Below are 17,435 nucleotides of genomic sequence, written 5' to 3'. Positions count from 1 at the left end.
ATTAGACATTGGTTGGACTTCTGTGCCACCTCTGCTCAAGCACATCTTTCAGGCAGGACATGTTTTAGGTGGAATGTTTTGTTACTGGGATGGTGTTTGTGTCTCACCACTGAAAAATGTTCCTGGATACAGATGATAGCTGATTCAGGCTCTGTATCCTTCATTACTAGGAGTCTTCCCTAGGATCTCCCTCCTAAATTCCAAGGAGTTTCTGTTACACTAGGTTTCCACATTGTCCCCTAAACATCCTTGATTCTAATCTTCTCTTCCAGTACTATCTCTATCCATCTCTCTACCACCTGCCTGATCCCTTCTGTTCCAAAATTCACTCAATTTTTAAAATGGAATCTGTTAGTGAAAAAAAATTCAGCTACTGAACACTTGATTGGAATTTTAAAATATAGGATGTGGGCAAAGATCCATATAACCGGCCTTTTAAAATAGCAAAACTAAGGGTTTTGATTGGGTAGGGGAGGGGGGAGGATCCTGAAAGAGTTCAGAAGGAGAAAGGATATTATCTAAATATATTGCATGAAAGAAATTTAAAAACAATTAAAAATAAATGTAAAATGTGATAGAACTTTGTTATGAATGAGCCGTAGTTATATTGTTGTGCAAATAAATTGAATACAACTACTGTTAAAAATTGTTTTTGACTATAGAAAATGTAAGGAATTGGAATTTATGTTGTCTCGAATATGCCCTTGTGAGCTGTTTCAGGCTAGTTATGCAGTTGTCTAATAACTAAGTAATAGATTAAAGCATAAAAATCTCCTTATAACAAGCAAATTAAACTTAGAATTTTCTCTCCCATTCTGTACAGAGCTCACATATGTATGAAATTACATTTGCCAGAGTTATATAGCATGTTCCTGCTGTTGTTTGCATGTAATTGGAAGTTAGATTAAATCAGTTATTAAAGTGTTAATTTATATTCATTATATAATTTTTAAATGATTCCTTATTAAGAAAAGTAATCTTTGCATTAAGTGAAGGCCTCTTTTATTGTTATGTTGGAGCCACATATCAAGTACAAGTTTATTCATTTTTAGATTATTTTTATTTTTAAGATAGCATACAAATTAGCAGATTTTTTCTGACATTTTTCTGGATACTTATTTTTGGGTAATTCTCCCTTCTTCATGACAAGTTTAAATTCAAATAAGTTAATATATGTAAAAAATACTTTACTGTATTTGAAATCCACTTCAAACATAACATAGTTGACACAACAAATAACACCTGAAAAAACATCACTGCTTTTCACTGAAAACCGAATGAAAAGCCTCATTTTCTGCTGGTAAATACAAGTATACTATAAAACAATAAGAAATAAAATCACAAGAAATGCTGATCAGAGTTTGGGAAACAGATCATTCCAGAAGTGAGGCATTGTTTTAAAAATCAGCTTGAATCACAGGAAGACAAGCGCAGCTGTCAACCCTGAGAGTATTTTGCTTGATAAAATAATATAGTTGTCAGAGAAAATTGAGGACATAATTTTCCTACCGTACAACTTGTTCCTTAAATGACTGGGTAGAAAACTAAATCTACAAGGTCAACCATTGTAGATGGATGTGAAAGACAGCTCCTTGGATAAGGAGCTGTCCGGAAGAATGAAGACAAATGATAACAAGTGAAAAGCCCCACCATGGGTAGAGCTGACAAGTTTGATGCATCAATGACCCGTATCAGATCCAATTGTAGAAAGCTGGACATGAGCAATGTGAAAAGCAGAATACTCAACAAGATAAACAACAGAAACCATTGGAAAACATTGTGTCTCAAAGTCTAAGGCCACTATTTTTCAAAGACTTGGTAAGTCTATTATTGAACAATGATTTCAATAAACTACTGCAACCACTGTTAGATTACAGTTAGGCTTTTCCCTATAACAGTGGGGAAAACAAAATGTTGACAATGAAAAAAGAAAAGCTTTAATTTATCATCTAATATATATATATATATATATAAATTAATGTCATATATGCATAGTTTATAAAAGAATAATCACAACAACTTTTCTAATGACATTAATCTGTACCTAACACAAAAGTTCAAACTTTATCAACATTCGAAATCTAACACATGCACATGTTAACATATGCACACACGCTGATCATCTGACTATTTTGCTATTCACAATATTTTGATGTATGCTACACAATATGTATTCTCATTACCATGGCAAAAACTAACAATATTGAAGCTACTCTGCGATCTTCAATGTATTAAGGTTTGGCAGAATTTCAAAGTGAAAATGTTAATAATTCATATTAGTTATATAGATAGCTTTCTCATTGTTATTTTCATACTTTATAAATTATTTTAATAGTACATTTTTTGAACAAAATTGACTCCCTCTGTATCTTATTTTCTTCTTATGTTTTTATTTGGCCTTCTAATTCCTGATCACCCTCATTTTACCTTCCAATCCACATGTAAGAGAAAACAAACCAATCTTCATTTTGTGTGGTTTGCTTATTTACCTTAATATAATGATCTCTGAGTCCACTAAACTAACTTCAAATATATGATTCATTTTATTTTTGGTGGACAAATACTCTATCATGAATATATATTATAGTTTTATAGTGGCAAAAGCCTGGGCTGGCTTCATGAGTGTTGTGAATAATTATGTGATAAAAATATATGTTAGTAATAGTTGTATTAAATTAACTTCCTTCATCTTTATTATTAAAATACATTTGGCCAAAATATGGTAGATTTTCTATTTTTAAAGCAGCATCCAATCAATTTCCTCTAGTAGATTTAGTATATGCTTTTTCCAAAAACCTTATGTGAAGGCTACTTTTTCATCAATATTTTTTATTATCTTTATTTGATCTTGATAATTCTAACAGACATTAGTGAAACCACACCGTACTTTTACTGGCATTTCCCCGATGTGACTCCAAATGAGGATATATGTTCAAATCCCTTTGATTATTCCAGTTATCTGAAGGATACTTAAAAAATGTATATTCATTATTATGGGAGAAAAACATGTATTTTAATGAGTCAAAAGAAAACCATGGTTTGAAAGCAGCAAATATTAGTTTTATAGGTCAATATTAAATTTTGTGCATTTACAAGTCTCCATAGACCTACTTTAAATGGCTGCCTCTAAATATAAGGCACAAATCACCACACATATTTTTCTTAAAAGATTCCTAAGCAGCATACTTTATTCATAATAAATCATATGCTTATTTTCAATAAAAAATACTTCAAAAGAAATTCAATGAAAATCTGAGGTTCAGGACTAGACCCTTAGACTCTTAGAGCCAAAGAATCAAGAAGTGCCAGTGTGAGAAAGAGGTTATCATGAGGAAAATCAAATGGAACTTTTGTTTGCTTCTCACAGATCATTAGAAAATGGCGTATAATTATATTACTGACAAACTCATCCTTAGAGAAATAATGATTAGGATGATCGTTTGATACTGGCAAAGGACAGTACTCATTCCTTAAAAGATAAGACGCATGATGGTGAGGGGTAACACAATTCTCCAAACTCTTCAGAAGACCAAGGTATTGCTATTTCACATAAAAATTTCTCATAAAACCTACTATTGTTTTGTCTAATCCTTGTGAAAGTATTAATATGTAACAATGTTATTCTGTATGCCCTGACCTTGAGTTCTTAGGTTTTAGCCCAAACAACAAGCAACAAACAGTGTTTTAGCCTCCACTGTTCGTCTAATAATGGGGATGGGAAGGAAAAGGCAATATGTTAAGAGATCTGAGTTATAAGTCTAGCTCTGATAGCATCTATTCTCATCACTAAGGAAAACAACCTAAATGCTACAATCATCAGCTAGATAAACTGTGAACTACAAACCAATTATTTCAGAAGAAATTTATTTTTTGTAGTCCTGCATATCTGACCATCTTTACTCAATTCTAAACTTTGTATTAGACTAAAGTTTAACATTCGGTACTATTTTCAAACTATTTCTATTAGCTTCTGTTAATTCTTGATTTTTTGATATCTCTATACACTATCAGAACACAGTAAAAGTAAAATAAACCTTTGAATTCTTCTTAGATAATTGTTCCTATCTTTTAAAAAGTGAGCAAATCATATTCTAACAACAAACCAATCTTTGATTTGAAAGTACTTTTATAACAAGCTCAGAAATAGATTGTTACTAAAAGGCTTAAATCCCCATCTTTTTAAACAAATTATAAATATGGTATTCTTCTTCGAATAATTCTAAAGGCTCCCTTTGAATATAAATAGTTACCACAAAGTAGTTTTTCAAGTTTTTTTTAAACCTGTGTTAGCAGTACATTATGCCTGCTCATTGCTATTTCTATAGAATGCCACAAATATAAATTATAAGAGCAATAATAATATCTAAGTCAATAAACTATAAGTCAAAAAGATAAAGGTAAAGCTAGACATGGTAATCACTCCTTGGTCATGTTAGAATCTATATACATCGAACATGAGTTTTATTGCGTCCTGAAACAGGAGAACATAAAGAGATTTAACAGACAAGAGACCACTAGTATCAGAGAAGACTAGAGACAAACAGGAAGGAAAATGTTAAGTGGGGAGAGGAACTCACACATATTCAGAGAGAGGGAGAGAGAAAGAGAGAAAGAGTGTGTGTGAAAGAGAGACAGAGAGACAGACAGAGGCAGAGATACAGAGAGACAAAGAGACAGAGAGGCATACAGAGAGTGATAGCATTAGACACACACACACACACACACACACACACATATATATATATATATATATACACAGAGGAAAACAAGAAGGCAAACAGACAAGCAAAGAGGGACAGAGACACAAATACATAGAAAGACAATGGGTGACACAGATAAAAAATGGAAATAGACATTTAATAATCAAAGTAAGTTCAGATAACTGCAGGAAATTGTTGATTTGAAGACTGGCATTTGAATGTCATTGCTTTTATAAAATTGGATATCCAATAAGTTTAAAAAAATGGTTATCTTTGGATAAAGAAAAAAAAAAGACCCAGTCTTTAAATTTTGTTAGCATTTCTATTTCATTTGCATAGCAAGACAGTTTTTTTTTTTTCGTTCTCAAGTTATAAGTCAAACATTTAAAAATAATTTGTTGGTTGTTTTATTTTTGTTTTGTGGGTTTTTTTGTTTTTTGTTTTTGTTTTTGTTTTGTTTTGTTTGTTTTTGCATGGAAGGTACTCCATAGGCTATGGAAAGAGAAACCTTAACATAAAGACATCTACAAATCCTTGACCTACAATCTGACCTGTCTGCAATGTGTGCTAGAGAAATGGTGGCCAACCAATGTCTGGTTACCTCAAGACTACTGTCAAGTGTCTCCATGCCTCTACACAGCCTGTGTAGCCATGAACTAGAGATTGGATAGTCAAAACATAACTGCCCCAAATTAAATAAAATTATTTCTAATGATATTCTTCTATACTGCTATACTTACAGATAAGTGCATGTGTGGTCATGATCAGAGAGGTATCCTCTGGCAGCAGATAGGAGCAGGGACAGAGATTCCTTGTTAGATGTTATTCGGAGAGTGGGTCTAAAACAGAGGACTCTGCTGGGTCTCTCCTCTAGGAACTGGGAAAATTCTACAGAAAAAGAGGAAAGGCTGTAGGAATCAGAGAGGATGGAGGAAACCAGGAGAATACGGCCCACTGAATCAAGTAAGCAGGGCTCATATGGCCTCCACGAGACTGAAGCTGTAAGCCCAGGGCCTGCATAGATGTTGTGGCTGTAAGCCTGGTGGTTTGGTGTGACTCCTAGCAAATACAGCTGCTGTATCTCTGACTTCTTCTCCTATTGGGTTGTGTTGTACATTATGGATCTGAGGGCTTTTGCCTCATATTATTGTATCCTGCTTTCTTATGGTTGGTTATTACCTCTTGGAGGCCTGTTTTTTTGTTTGTTTGTTTTTGTTTTTTTGTTTTTTGTTTTTGTTTTTTTCTGATGAGAAATGGAGGGGGAGTGGATATGGACAAAAGGGGAGGTAAGGGGGAGGTGGGAGGAATCAATGGAGGGGGACGTTGTTCAGGATGCATTGTACACCAGAAGAATCTGTTTTCACTAAAAAATAAATACATAAATAAGTAATACAAATAATTTAAAATTCTGTTATTATTGTTATAAGCATATCAATAATAATTATTTGCTATTTGTTTTCCAAAACTGTTAGGAAAGAAGGTGTTGGCATATTCCTAAACGTTTCTTTTAATAACTTACATCCTCAGCTGGACGTGGTGGAGTATGCCTTTAATCCCAGCACTTGGGAGGCAGAGGCAGGCCGATTTCTGAGTTCGAGGCCAGCCTGGTCTTCAAAGTGAGTTCCAGGACACAGGACAGCCAGGACTATACAGAGAAACCTTGTCTCGAAAAACCAATAAATAAATAAATGAATAAATACATAAATAAATAAATAACTTAACTTACATCCTCCAGAACACCCAAGTTTCTGTCACAAAATGTAAAGCATCATCCTGCCTCCACATTTCAGCACTATTCCTTTCTGATAAGCTTACAGATTTAATAGTTGAAAAAGCAGGATCACCTTCCTTGTCCGAAGATGGAAGTACATGGAAAGGCAAAAGCTTACATTTTTTTATGAGTCTTTTGGAATCTCTTGACTAACAACTTCTGAGGATGTTTTTCATATCTAGTACTGAAGTGTGTGTATATAGACTAAGGTTCTTGGAAGATAACTATTACCCATAGAAGCACAAATCTATGTATGTATGTATGTATGTATGTATGTATGTATGTATGTATGTATCTATCTATCTATCTATCTATCTAAGCTATCTATCTATCTATCTATCTATCTATGTATCTATCTATCTATCAATAATGGGTAAACATAATATAATATGATACCCTATGACCATTTAAGACATTTGCGTGATTCATCCCTCGTTCTCTCTCTCTCCCTTTGTGTTACTCTCCTTCCTCCCTTGCCTTTTAAGCACTTTTTCCCATGTTTTCTCCATTTCCGCTTTCTTACAATTTAGTCCTTTAGGCTGTGTTGATTTTGTAGTTACTCTCGGTTATATACTTGCATTCAAAGATTTAGAGTTAGGCACCACAAATAAGAGAAAACATGTAGGGGTTTTCTTTCTTTGGTCTGAGTAACCGAGCTCAGTTTAATCTTTTCTAATATTATTCATTCATTTGCAAAATCCAAAATTTTATTTTTCTTTACAGCTGAAGAGACTTTCATTAGGGTATATGTTTCACGTTTTCACTATGCATTCTTCATCTGAAAGATACTTACATTGCCTTTTGTTTGGGGTATTGTGAAGAGGAGGGCTATGAACATGGTTGAGCAAATTTCTGTGGAATGAAATCGTTAACTCCTTTGGACATATTTCAAACAGTGTTACAGATAGGTAATATGGTAGATCTGCTTTTAGATATTTGTGGATTCTCAATAAATACTGATTTCCTGAGTGACTGCACTAGTTTGTTTTCTCTGCAACAATGAATGAGGGCTCATCTTTCCCAAATTCTTGCCAAATGTTGTCAGTTGTTTTCTTCATCTTAGTCATAATGAGTTTGGGTCAATGAAATTTCAAAGTAGTTTAAATTTACATTCCAAGATTTCTATGAATAACGAACACTGTTTGGGATATTTTTTTATCTATTTTTATTTCTTCTTTGGAGAAATTTCTGTTTAAATTAGTAGTCCATTTTTGAAAATGAGGTCATTTGTGTTTTTCTGCCTTTGTCCTTTTTTATGTATTCTGTATATTTTATACATTATGTATTATGTATTTTATTTATTAATCTTTTGGTAGATGTATAGATTGACTGTTCTTTTTGTGTCAAAGATGCTCTTCCTGCTTTTATTTGATGTATCCTCTTTACTTACATAATTTTAAACTTGTAGAAGCCAATAGGATGCTAGCTATTCCTAGATTTCATAGTCAACTGTTTTTCTCGCTGTTGTTTTTCCTCCTTCTTAGAAATATAGTTCTGGTTTACAGTAGGAAGGTCACTGTTTGGAACAACAAATATTTCTCTTGCAAGACTTAAAAAAATATAAGATGACTTAGAGTTACTCGTCGATCACATGTTTTCTGATTTAAATTGTTAATTAAATCATAATGTCACTGTGAAATGTGAAGTGTTCTAGAGGCAAAATTGTACCCAAAGGTAATAATTTTACAAAATTTCAAAACTAAATGATTCAACTTCAGAAAGAAAGTTTTCATGCAAGGGGTACAATGTTCACAAATGCAGCTTTCAATCCACAGATGAGTCAGTAAAATGCTCAATGTCTCTACAACCAACAGTAGGCAAATTTTAAAAATTATAAATCCTTTACATAGCACAAAATATTCAAAGTAAAATGCATAGGTGTGAGAAAAAGTATCACTTTATATGATTGCCACATTAGTTTTTTAATATGTAAACATGAACGAAATGGACAGAATAAATAAATACCCAAATGGGCTAGCCTTGAAAATAGGTCATTTAAAAATAAACACAGTCAACAGTGTTTGCACTGTTAGTAGGCAACAAATATGGAGGAACATGTATTATAGTGTATAAAATACAGATAGAAGAGAGAGTAAAATGATAATTATTTAACTACTTTGGATCACCATATGTTATACATGATATAGGGCTTTTTCATGATTTGATAGTTTAGGGTTATATCCTCACAGAAAAATTATGGAAAAAAATTATAATTTGCCTTAATCAATATTTGAATTTAATGGCTTGAAATTTTAGAGTGCTCAATTGTTGGAGAATAATACAGAAGTAATTAAAAATATTATAAAAAAATCCTTGGAAACTTGACATTACATATTGCTATTATCACTTTTCAAATTGTACTGGTGTTCACACTATAAAACATTTAAGACAAATAAAAGTTAAATTATTGGAGGAAAAATTAAAATATGCTTTATTGAAGGTCACATAATTTTTATTGAAATTTTTATAAGTTAAGTATAAGCAGTTGGAATGAAAAAGTTTACCAAAGGCACCAGATGCCAGGAAAATCTGAAAGGCCCAATAAGCACCTGAAAGAGTCATATACAGATATTTACACCCAACCAATGGACAGAAGATGCTGACCCCTACGGTTGAATTAGGGAAAAGCTGGAAGAAGCTGAGGAAGAGGGAGACCCTATAGGAGGATGAGCAGACTCAATTAATCTAGACCACCAAAATCTCTCAGACACTGGGCTACCAACCAGGCAGCATACACCAGCTGATATGAGGCCCCCAATTGGTCACTACATATATAGTAGTGAACTTCCAGGTCTGGGTTCAGTCAGAGAAGATGCACCTAATTCTCAAGAGACTGGAGGCTGCATGGAGTGGGGAGGTATGGTGAGGTGGGGAATGGAAGATGAGGATATCCTTGTGGATATGGGCAGAGGAGGTGTGGGATGTGGGACAGTCAGAGGGTGGACCAACTTGGGGGATAAAATCTGGATTGAAAAAAACAGATTAAAATTTTTAAAAAGCAAAAATAAGTAGAAAAGTGTGTTTAATTCGATCTCTTACCAAAAGGAACCCATATTAATTTAAAATTTTAGAAATAATTTCTACTTACTAATCATCAAAAATACCAAGTATTCAATAAAAATTAATGATGTGTAGCATATAGATGAAACGTGCAAAATGCCACTAAACAATGCCACTATTTGCCTATTAATAACTAGATTCTATGAGAATACAAGTACTGATCCTGCAAGTATTATCTTTTCTAAAAGATTTTATGTGCAAATATATGTGTTTATAAGTTGATGTCATCTACATGTATGAGAATCTGCTCATATTTATAATAGGAAATTACTAATTTTAAGATACAGAAATGAATGGAGTATGGTGTATTTAAAGAGAGAAAGATATATCCTGATATATTGCAGTACCATTCCCTAACTTATAGGACTAAAAGCCTCTGACAGTAGGAATACAGTGACAAAATGAAGAAGTGTGGTCCTTCTCTATACATAGCTGTATACTTGAGGACAGACACTTTCTGTCAAACTGGTGAATTGTGTATTTCTAAACATTTTTTAATATATAAGTACTAAAAATAGGGACATACATCAACTGCAGTTAGTCTTTATTATAGATTCACTAAGACATGAAATGCAAACTCAAACCGCCTTTCTTCTGAATCTGATCATTTTTTTATGATATCAATAAACCAATAGAAAAACAAAAGTTCAAAGAAAAGCACAACTTATTTCATTTTATTTAATACTCCTCATGTTGTAACTGAAATCCCCTAACGGATTGAGTTAGAGTAAAGCCCCCTTCCCCAAATCAGTCACTCATCTGAGTAGTGTTTTGTAATTGATTATAAGACGTTTCATCTCTCTACCACTCTAAAAATTAATAACCATATCATTAACCAAATTAATTGTATTAAGCATATTAATAACCAAATTGTGTTAAGGATTCATATACCAGCATGTCTTGCTGGATATAGAACATATAGCCGTGGCTTGGAGAAATTTTATGGTCATTAAAGTACATGCATTCCTAGTAATATGACCTAAGACTGATTCCAAGAACCAACATAATAACAGCATGGAATTGGTGGTGTGCACATACAAACCTAATGCAGGGGAGGTAGAGTTAAGCACGTGCCTGAGGATCCTTGGCTAACAAGTCTATCATCTTCAGTAAGCTCCCAGTTAGACATAAGCTCTGTTTCAAAATGGATGAGGTATACAGTGCTTGAATCACACAATTATGCCTCCGTCATGCACCTGTATACCTGTGTATGCAGGAACACAATCAAACACACAGTCATGCAGAACATAATGCCCCACCGTATGTTTTGATCTGCAAAATGTTTAAAATGTTTTTATTAACAAAACTAGTAAAAATAAAGAGGATGCACCACTTAAAATATATATTATTGATTAGCTTCCCTACATGCCATTACTAATAAAGAATCTCATAGAAGTTTCCCATCACTTATTTTCAGCAAAGAGTAGCAAGACACGCTAAGCATATTGATATATCCATTTAGCCACTGTTTTGTGTCTAAAAGCTGAACATTTATCAACCTCCAAAGCCTTTGAATTGCTCAGAGTGAGCATCTGTATGCAAACATATGTTGTGGATAGCTACGAAGATATTTTCGCCAGTTTGGTTTAGCAGCTGTTGTGTAAATGTGAGATGAGTAATTTAATAAGCAACTCTCCTTGACTCTGTTACTCTTCCCCCCAGTGTGTGCCAAGCACAGCCAGAAATGCAGACTAAAAGGGTTCAGTGCTTACGAGACTCAAGACAAGATAATGATTTATGCAGAGCCCCGTCTTCCAGGTGCTGACAAGCTTGCAATCTCCCCAAGTCATCACTGGTGCTCTGAAGTGAACAGATGGTTTTGTCCACACCATGAACAAAGAAAGCATTCTGCACATAGCTTGCAACTTCATGACATGTCTGAATATCTCTTGTCATAACCAAGTTAAAGAAAAGAATCAGAAAGAGCTTGCCAGAGTTACAACTTCTAAACTATAATAAAATGAGGCATGCTTCACTGTCTGGAAATCCAGGACACAGTATAAACACACTTCTAAATATACGTGAAAACATACGAATATTTTATTAGTTCTCATATTACCCCACATAGATATTCTCACAGCATGAGTACAAATAATTGTTTGATGTGTTTTACTGATTGAATGTAAAGTTGTCAATGCAATGTGTATACCCTCCCCCCCCGACACGCACACATACACAAGACCTGCACAAGATCAAGCCAGCCAGAATTTCAGCAGAAACAGAGGAGGGGCATATGAAGCTACACTTGAAGGTGCTATGCAAAGAAAACTCAGGGTCCCATGATAGGCTCTCTATGTTCTTGGGGATGGCTCGGTACTTAAGCACACACGGACAGCAGTAACTGCATTCACTGTGATTTAAAAGTAGTCCATGGAATTAGAAAGGAAAAATTATGGGAGATAATAGGAGAGTATAGAATCTGTGGTGCACTTTATTTTTCTTTATAATGCTGTGATAAATTGCTATGAGAAATTTTAGTGTTTCCTGTGTGATATTAGCTAAATGATATTAAGGATAATAACCATGATATAAAACTTGAAGGTTCTATGCCCCATTATAGGGGACTGCCAGGACCAGGAAGCAGGAGTGGGTGGGTTGGTGAGTAGGGGTAGGGGGAGAGGATAGAGGTTTTTCAGAAGGGAAACCAGGAAAGGGGATAACATTCGAAATGTAAATAAATAAAATATCTAATAAAAATAAATATAAAAGAATTGGAAAGACCTGGGACAATGGACAGGAAGGCCAGGCGCAATTGTAGCAATATTGGTTGAAAATTTAAAAAGCAAGACTGAATGACTAAATATATTATAACCTATATTATTTTTAAATTTAGATTATTGGTTTCCAGTTTCCACATACATTTCTAGAAATATCTGTATGTTAGCTACATTTATTAATGTCTATATTGATAGACATCATTTATCATCTATATCACACTTCAGGTGCTTCTACAAATCCAGTGTTTCATGAGTCAGCAAATGATCTATAGAATCAGAACTTTGGGGCTAAAGTATGAATCAGCAGATAAGAGCACTTCCTGCTGCTGAAGAGACCCTGAACCTACAGGGATCTAGTTCCACGGCCTCCTTTCTGGTCTCTGTGCACACTTCCATATAGGTGTCTTACCTCCACACAAACATGTCTGCATACATATGACAAGTACAGCTTTCATAAAATAAAATAAATAGTTAAAACGGGGGTTCTGAAATGATTCTTCTCATGCATTCAAAATTTTCAAGAAGACCATCAGTTCATAGGTTTCTAACCTTGATTCCAATGGGAACTTTCTAAATATAACTTTGTCTGCTAAGGAATTCATCATTTATAAAGGTGAAGCATAGCATATCCTTCGCTCCTTTGAGGATGGAGTTTTGTAACCTATGTCTGCCCACATAAAATCCACGCAGAACACAATTGAAAGAAACAACCGTCCAATTGTGAGATGTTTCAATAAGCGTATTTTATAACAACATTACCAACACCTAAAGATCTTTAAGAAATTGCTTCACTTGTGTGCTGATCTCTTTCATTGGCAAATTTGAACAAAACTTCAAATTTCTCCAAATCCATTTTGGTTCATATGCTGTTTTTCTACCCTGTCATCAATCCATGCTTTCATCACAGAGAAGGAGGAAATGCACAGAGACTTTTTCCATGGTGCTTCATAAGTTAGACAGGTAGAGAAATAAAACAGAATGGAGCAAAATTAAGCAAAACCATATAAAAGCCGTAGGTATGGAGAAGAGTCCTGTAGTACATTTTAAGGCAGCTGAAACAACTGTTAATTTTAACTACAGCTAAAACTCACAGACTCCTGAAAGTCTAAATGATGGTGCTTAATAAAACAAAACTGTCATCTGCTATCAAATGGTAAAAAATATTTAAAATTCATCTATATCCATTAATGTAAAATTAGGAAAAGTATCGATCAATTTAGTCACCATCCTTTAACATATTTTAAGTATGCCCATTGATGCTTATTCATAGGGAATCCTCCTGTGTGTGAAATAGAATCCTAAAACTAACAGCTTAAGTAGTGTTTTTAACTTAAAGTGGAATGTAAATGATTTAATAGTTATACAATTAGCCTTTCATGTTGGAAGGAGTTTTATTATGGAGATTTATTTCTCCCTTTTTCATATATCTAGAGCTGTGATTCACTCCTGGCGTGTAACACGTAAAAATCACTTTCTGAAGATATTTGTTCTGGGTGAAGTTCTTCCAGTGAAGAGAAGAAATCAGTCTTCAAGCACTAGGTGCTGCCGAGTCTTCTGAAGTGCACATTATTTCACATTCTGGCAGCAGCAAGATGCCTGCCACCACTCTTCAAACTAATATCAGAGGGCCTCCTGACCTGCAGCCTCCTCTGACCTCCTCTTTATTTCCTACAGACCCCTCTGTTTCATGAGTGGTATTTCTCCATTCCAGGCTCCTATGCAATAGCTGGTGATTTAATTTCTAGTTGCAAATATTATCTTACCTGGTATGATTGTTTCCTTCATCTAGCTTAGCAGAGGAAGAAGTCACAATTGAGTGGGCTAAGTCAGACTTATTGCTGACAAGGCACTCCGACGCCCTATTACAATACAAGTTGTGTAGGAGCTGACAAAGCTTCTCAACCCTAGAATTTATTTCCTTGTCTGGAAACGTTGATTTACCACTAAGCCATGTAACTTTCCCATGGATCGTTAAATAGGTTTGAGTCAGTCATAAGACTGAAATATAATGCATACTAAACGGCTGTTACCAGAGTTTGGATGATGTATTAGACACACACACACACACACAAACACACTCGATGCACATGCACACACATGTATGTACACCACACACACACACGATGCACATGCATACTCATGCACATACACACACACACACACAAACACATACACATAAAATTGCTTGATGTTTAGAATTAAGTGACTCCTAAGTGGGAAAGAAAAGTACACTGATCAAGACCAAATTATTTACTATCCTTTCCCCAAGAAGTTCTCTAAAATTTGACACAGGAGAAGATAATATTCAAAGCAATGAATGAGCCCATGCCTTGGCCAAACTGCCAACTCATCAAAATATGATGAGCTGTTATGTGTATTTCATTAGAGAAAATTTGTAACAATATATGAGTCTCTTGAAAGCCATTTCTTCATCTAGGCAAATATGTAGATATCATAACAATGTCAGGGATCAGAATAGGTGCTAAGTATTTAGTGATATGTCATGTGGAATTTAACACTAAGTTAGGTATGTTTTTAGAAAGATGTAATAAAGTAATTATAATTATCATAACCTATTTTTAAGAGAATTCAGGATATTTATACTGTGGAATTCTTAAAGAACTCCAATGTTATGTAGAGATAGACAATATCATGCTTAATTTAGCTATATATTATACAGTTTCTCATTTTTCCCACTGAACGAATACCAAGTACCTGAGTGCACAAATGCCATTAAATTAACTATCTGCCAGGATGACTTGAGTTTTGTAATTTAGTGTTCTTCCAGGAAAACGCAAGCCTCATTATATGTGTAAAGTATGATGGTTAGTCTTTTCTACATGGCTTGTCCACAGGGTGCTGGTGTTTGGTTAAGCATATTTTTGTTGAGTGTCTGTGTGAGTATTCATTATTTGGAAGAGATTTCCATGTAAATCTGCAATCTCATAAAAGTACACTATCCTATTGAATATGGAAAGTCTTCTTTCACTCTGTTGAAAGCCAACAGACAAGAAAAGGCTAAATAAGAAAAAAAGATTAAAAATTTAAAAATGATATGTAAATGTTTAGGTGTATGTGTCTATATCTGTGTGTATACCTTTTGTATGTAAGTATATATCGCAGTATATAGTTTCTGAGCTGATATTTATATCTAGTGTCAGACTCTCAGTTAGACTGTAGCTGCATTACTGAGTTTCCTGGATAAGACTAGAACCACACCACAAGGTATGCTAAGTCAAGGCTTTTCAACCACTGACATCATGGGAGCCACGTCATTGGTAACCAATCCATTTATCCCCAGCTCACCCTTTATGTATCATCTTATTTATTCTTTCCGTTCCTCTAGAGAATGCTGAGTAATACAGAAACCATAGATTAATCTCACCAATTTCACAAAAGATGATTTCACAGGGGAGAGAAAACTAATAAACGGAAGGAAAATAAATAAGATGAGTGAACAATGTAAAAATGGCTTAGTATTTTTCCTTTTTTTAAATGTATTTTTTATTAGGTATTTTCCTCGTTTACATTTTCAATGCTATCCCAAAATATATTGGAGATGCCTAAGTAGCTATCAAATCTCAGGCTTTTGGAAATGCCAGAAACTGGAGTCAACCTGATATCAATTAGTGGAAACAGTCCAAACAGAAGACACTTATGCTGCTGCTGCCAATGTCATGGACACAAGGCTAGGGATGATCTGTCAGAGAGTAGATGATGCAACCATACTCCCTAAAACCAACATTAGCTATAGAACTAAAGACTTCTCTCTCTCTCTCTCTCTCTCTCTCTCTCTCTCTCTCTCTCTCTCTCTCTCTCTCTCTCTCTCTCTCTCTGTCTCTCTCTTTCTCTCCAGTTCACCTTGCTAAGTTCACTTTCTTTCCCTTTGCAATGGAAATATCCTGTGCAATTCTGTAATGGTCGTATGCAACTTTCCTTCTGATTTTATACAGCCTCCCAGCTAAGGATTTCTTTGAGTCTCAAAGGAGTTTTAACTCTGCCCTTTTGAACAACTTTCATATTCAGACTATGAGGACTAAAATGCACTTAAAATGGACTAAATGCACTTTCCATTAGGCGATGACCTTGAGTTCGTCGTTGTAATTTGAATTGGTTTGACTACTTTTCCTTATCCAGTGGCACTATTTGGGGAGGATGCGTATTCTTTAAAAATTAGGAACCACAGGGCAGTAATAGATCAATAAAGTCTGTCATTTGAATGTTATATCTCCCCTAGTTTCTGCTCTGCTTTCTGAATTTTATCTTCTGTGATACAAATGTTTTTCTCCATCACCATGTCATATCCTCTCACTTTGGATGTTCAATACAAGGAAGTGAAGCTGTACAGCTATGGACTCAATTGTATGGAAAAAAGCAAAACTACCCTTTTTGAGTTGTGTACATCAGTTATCATGTTCACAGTGGCTTGTGAATATACACCAACAGTAATAACAGTCATTCTAAAAAGAGTAAAAAATGATATTTTACACCTGACATTATCAAATCAAGTTCCTGAGTTTGATAGAATTGATACTGAAATATGAAATGGTTTGTATTTCATGAAATAGTATTTCAAAATCAAGATGTCTCAGATGCAGGGTTCTGCTTGTCATTCATGTTTGTGTCTGTGCACTTGCGAAATGTAAATACACTGAGATCGTCTTGCATCTGTCAGTGGCTTTTAACCAACTTTCCTTTTACAATTACAGAAGCATACACTGTGTGGAACAGTAGATATATCCATTACTGTTTCAATTTGTTATTTGTCATTTCTTTTTTTTTTAATTTTTTAATAGTATTTTGTTTATAGACTGATGATAAGGCTGATGATACTGCAAAACATTTACTGAAACATTTTAAGGTTTGACTTGGTTCATTGCTTCATTGATTTCTGGTGAGCCAACTTTATTGGTTTGCAGCACAAAGCAAGAATAAACACTTACATGGGGAGAATGTTGTGGGTCACAGCTGTTTACTTCATGATAGCCAGAAAGGATGAATAAGAAAGATGAGAAGAAAAGAAATCTGTGTGTGTGTGTGTGTGTGTGTACACATGTGTGTAAGTGCACTCATGTGTTTGTAGGGAAAGAGAGGGGAGATGGAGAGACATGATATACACAAACTAAATAATATATACACTCTGATTTTTATTGCTTTTCATCTTAATTTGTTGCTAAATTATTTATG

This window comes from Mus caroli, unplaced genomic scaffold (genome assembly GCF_978045245.1).
Source record: "Mus caroli unplaced genomic scaffold, Mus_caroli_1 scaffold_17, whole genome shotgun sequence".
Taxonomy (NCBI): Eukaryota; Metazoa; Chordata; class Mammalia; order Rodentia; family Muridae; genus Mus; species Mus caroli.
The sequence above is the reverse complement of the archived record's forward strand: the minus strand, read 5'-3'. Positions refer to the sequence as shown.